Here is a 5209-nt window from a genome sequence, read left to right as displayed (position 1 = left end):
ATGGATGCCAATCATTCTGAACTTCAAAGGATAAAGTGAGATGCCAAAACTATTCAGGATTGCAGTTGTAAACCCCACTATAAGAAGAGACATGAGCTTAATCGAACTCTCATTCTCATGCAAATTCACATCCTAAGCTTATATTAGTTTTTGGTTGCTTGAGGACAAGCAACAGTTTAAGTTTGGTGTTGTGATGCGTGAGCATCTTTCCTATCTTTTTCTAGTGAATTTGGATCTAACTTGTTGAGTTTAATTAAGAATTAATTATATTTTACCCACTATGGATGCTATTTTGAGTTTTGTGCAATTTTATTCATTTTAGGTAGCATTTGGATGGATTTGATGAAGTTTCTGCAGAGAAAGAGAAGAAACCAAGGAGATGACCAGCGAATACCGACGCGGACACATGGCTCATGCGACCGCGCGGAATGGAGGAAATCGCAATGACGCGATCGCGTGCCTGACGCGAACGCGTGGATTGGAATCTGCACAAATGACGCGAACGCGTGACCGACGCGTACGCGTGACATGCGCCACGTGCAGAAAACACAGAAAAATGCTGGGGGCGATTTCTGGGCTATTTTGACCCAGTTCTTAGCCCAGAAATCACAAATTAGAAGCTGCAGAAGGGACAAATCAAGTGGTCCCCACCCATCAGCTGAAGACTTGTTAATTAATTCGAATTTAAATTCACATCTTATTTTAGGAAAAGATATTATTTTAATTTTAATTTTAGAAATTTGATTTTTAAATTATTAGAATTAATTATAAAAGGGATCCCAATAGGGTGGTTCCAGAAGAACATTCCACAACATTATTCTATACAAATTTACATTCCATATTCCATGAGCAACTAATCCTCCATTATTAAGGTTAGGAGCTCTGTCTATTGCATGGATTGATAATATTATTTTTCTATTTTAATTCATATTTTGATTTATATTTCAATAATTGTTTTTGTTCTTTATTTTATGAATTTGGGTGGAACGGAAGTATGACCCATGTTCTATTTGAGTTCTTGTATAACTTGGAAAAGCTCTTTACTTGAACAATAGCTTGAAAACATATTATCCTGAATTTCTAATTGTTTGTATTTAACGGGAAACGTGACATATAATCCCTTTATTTTTGGATAATTAGGATTCTTGTGGCATATAAACTAGAATTTGATCATCATCCTCTAATTGGAATTAATTGACCAAGGAATTGGCAGTTGATGAATTTTAGAGAAGACTAGGAAGGTCTAAGGAATTAGGGTCTAGTCACAAATAGTTTGCCATGAATTAAATCTTACATGATTAAAATTAGTTAATAAGAAAAGTCAATCCAGAAAATAGATAACTCTGAAGCCTTAACTATTTCCTAAGGAATTAGGGTCTAGTCACAAATAGTTTGCCATGAATTAAATCTTACATGATTAAAATTAGTTAATAAGAAAAGTCAATCCAGAAAATAGATAACTCTGAAGCCTTAACTGCTTTCTCAATATTTTATTCCTCACCTATTCACCTGCCTGTCTTCAAACTCTTCTTTATTGTTTAATGCTTTTGAACTCTCAATTACTCTTTTCTGTTTGTCTAACTAAACCTATCAAATACTATTGTTGCTTAATCCATCAATCCTCGTGGGATCGACCCTTACCCACGTAAGGTATTACTTGGTACGACCCGGTGCACTTGCCGGTAAGTTAGTGGGTTACAAATACCGCACCAAGGACCAAAACGGGATTATGTCCAAATGTAGAGGACCAATTTAGTACTTTACTCTATTATAGAAATTATGTACCATATTGAAATAAGATAATTGGTTGGAACTAAGATTGAGCTAATTATCTCTCGTAGTTAATTTTTTTAATAGAAATATTATGAGATTATATTTTTTTTTATTAATATTAGTCAATATTTTTTTGGGTTTTTCATGGTATCTTTTAACTTGGAATTCGTCGCAGATCGAAACTCCATTTAAAGATTTGTCATTGACCAATGGATTACTGTATGCACAAGGCGAAATTTGAATTCTGGACATTTACTTAAACGAACTAATGAACTAATCACTAAACCAACCTAACTTGGTTATATTAATCAATACTTTTTTTTTGTCAAGGTCCTGGCCAACAGACAAGCCCAAATCACAGCAAACCGATCCCCAATCTTATTAACCGACCCGGCGTTGGAAGAGCTCTCCTTCCCCAATCTGCAGCTGTAGCTCCTTACCGGTACCTTATCCCGTTTCTGAAGACTCATTCCACGCCGTCGCCATTCTTTCCTCCGTCTCCTGCATCGGCACTTTAGCCTGGATCTTTGCCGGCGGACCTGCTGCTCTCCCCATCGTTCTCGCCTTGCTTTAGTTGCCAAGAGGGAAGTGCAGCGCCTTCACTTCAGACTTCGCTGCCAAGGATTTGTATATGAAGCATGCGATTCACGCCGCCGTCGCCCACTTCGTTGCCTTCGCCTACCACTTCGACGTCGCCTGCGTCACTATCGTCGGCCATAACCTCACCCGCGCCTGTGTCATGGTGCTTGCCTTCCATGCCGCCATCACCTGCACCTCTGTTTCCGCCCGCAGCGCCGTCGTAGCCTGAATCACCGTTGTTGCTTGATGCCTGAACTTGCCGACATTGAAGAGGTCTTCGCCGGATGGTATCTGTCGTCATCAGTTCTTCTGAAATGCTTGCTGCGATGCCCACAACATATTCTTCCATTGTCGCCCCTGTTGAAGGCATCTTGCAGTCGAGTTTCAATGAAGCTTCTTGCTCATCGCCCGGCCTGAACGAAGTGATTTGCTCCCTCTCTTCCTGCGCCGCCAAACTTTGCATTGCGTGAGGTCTTCTTCCGTTTTCAAAATTCACCTGTCCTGCCAACCCCGGACCAGTCCGCTGCCATCCTCTTCTGTCTCCGACGGCCAGATTTTTTGTCTTTTGCTGTATTAGTTGGCCCTCGGTTCGACCCCGATGGATACAACTATTCAAGCCCCGAGCCTCTAAAAATGCAATTTGTTTTAGATCTCCCTTCAAATTCCATGTCCAATCTGCCGTTAGTTCATCCTTCAAGCACTTCTTCGCTACTTGATGTGCCAAAAAATTTCCTTCCCTTGAAATCCATGTGAAACCACTTTTTGGAATTTCTGAAGCGAAGCATTGAATATCTTTAAGAATTCGTTCTATCTCCCCAATCCTGGCCTTCGGTTTCACAGCTTGGACTAAGGTGAGACTATCAGATTCTATTATTACTTGCTCTATTTGAAGATTTTTTTTGCCAAAATTAGTGCTCCTCTAACTGCATGTGCCTCTGCTGCTAGACTAGACGAGACCTTGATCTTCTCTGTTGTTCCGGTGATGATTCTTCTTGTGTGATCTCTGACTACTACCACTAACGCACCCTCTCCTATTTGCTTTTGGTATGCTGCATCAACATTTGCTTTTATCCATTCTCCTTTAGGTGGTCTCCAGGTAGCTTTCTTATCCCTTCGTCTTGATTGAACTGTTGTTTTGGCTTGAGTTGTTTCTTCTGTTCTGTTGGCTGCTCTGAATTCTGATTCCATCATATTTACTTTTATAATTGTTACTTGTGGGTTGATTTCTGCCTGTTGAAAAGTTGCATTATTTCTTGCTTTCCATATCTCCCAGCACATGAATCCAATCCTAGCCATCCTGATTTCATTGTCCTCTTTGCCCTGTGTCTTTATTTTTCTAAACATCTCCATTAGCCATGTCCCAAAGCTTGTCACTGATTCTTTGGTTGGAAACAGTGAGATTGTCCCCCGAACTATACTATTCTTGTCCATGGACAGAGCAGCAGAGCATGCTCAGTCGTTTCCACTTCTTCCATGCAAATTTGACATTTAGGATCCTTAGCAATTCTCTTTTTACATAAATTATAATTGACAGGAATAATATTATGTACTGCTCTCCATAGGAATAATTTAATTTTTTGTGGGATCTAAAGATTCCATATATCTTTCCATAATTCTCTAAATTCTGTACTGGTTGACGAAACATCCCCCTCTTATTCTGTTAGTTCTTTTTTGCTGCATAGTAACCCGTTTTAATTGTGTACATTCCATCCCATCTGTAAGGCCATATAAGTGTGTCTCCACTATTAGTTAGGCTGATTGGAGTTTGCAAAATCTTTTTCTTTATCTCGTGTGGAAATATCTCACTAATCTTTTGTTCATTCCACCGTACATCTTCTGTTAAAAGATCTCTCACTAAGTGAGAGTTAGGATTCCTTCTACATTGAATTCTGTCTAGCCCTAATATCCACTTGTCTTCCCAAATTTTGACCCTGGAACCTTTCCCAATGCTCCATCTTCCTTGTCTCTTTAAGAAACCCCTTCCGATTAAAATGCTCTTCCAAGCCCAAGATGCCTCTCTTATACTTTTAGTCTCCCAAAAATCCTTCTTCTCACAATATTTAGTTTTTAGAATCTGCACCCATAATGCTTCTGGATTCTCTATAATCCTCCATGCTTGTTTGACAAGATGCGCAATATTTTGACATTGAAAATTCCGGAAGCCGAGCCCCCATCAGCCTTACTTTTACTAATTCTACTCCAACTTTTCCAATGTATGTTCCTATCCTTATCTCCTGATGTCCACCAAAACTTTGCAATTATAGCACTTAATCTTCTACAAAAATCCTTTGGGAACAACACCACATTCATTGCATAAGTTGGGATAGCTTGAATGACCGACTTGATTAAAACTTCCTTCCCTGCTTGATTTAACAGTCTCTCCTTCCATCCATCCATTTTAGCTCTAACTTTTTCTTTAATCCACGCTAAAGTTTTATTCTTTGACCTTTCCCATTGTGCTGGAAGTCCTAAATATTTTTTCGGATAATCCCAAGCCATTATACCCATGATGTCTTCTATGTCCATTCTGGTTTGAATAGGCACTTGTCGTCCAAAGGTGATTCCTGATTTGTCTAAGTTGATCCTCTGCCCTGAAGCCTCAGTGTATTTATTCAAAATAAGAATAGTTTGATAAATTTTCTCCTCCTTTACTTCATTAAATATAATACAGTCATCTGCAAATTAAATAGAAGGTGGGTAATGACGGGGTTTAAATCAACACTTTGGCATAAATATTTATTATGAGTCCATATTTTTTAGTAGATAATAAATTTTATTGGATTGGGCCACAAACTTTGGCATTTCTCCATATATCTATTACACTTGTTATTTTCTTGGACAAAATGTATTACACTTA

The sequence above is a fragment of the Arachis ipaensis genome, chromosome B03 (genome assembly GCF_000816755.2).
Source record: "Arachis ipaensis cultivar K30076 chromosome B03, Araip1.1, whole genome shotgun sequence".
NCBI classification, from domain to species: domain Eukaryota; kingdom Viridiplantae; phylum Streptophyta; class Magnoliopsida; order Fabales; family Fabaceae; genus Arachis; species Arachis ipaensis.
This window is presented reverse-complemented; position numbering follows the sequence as displayed.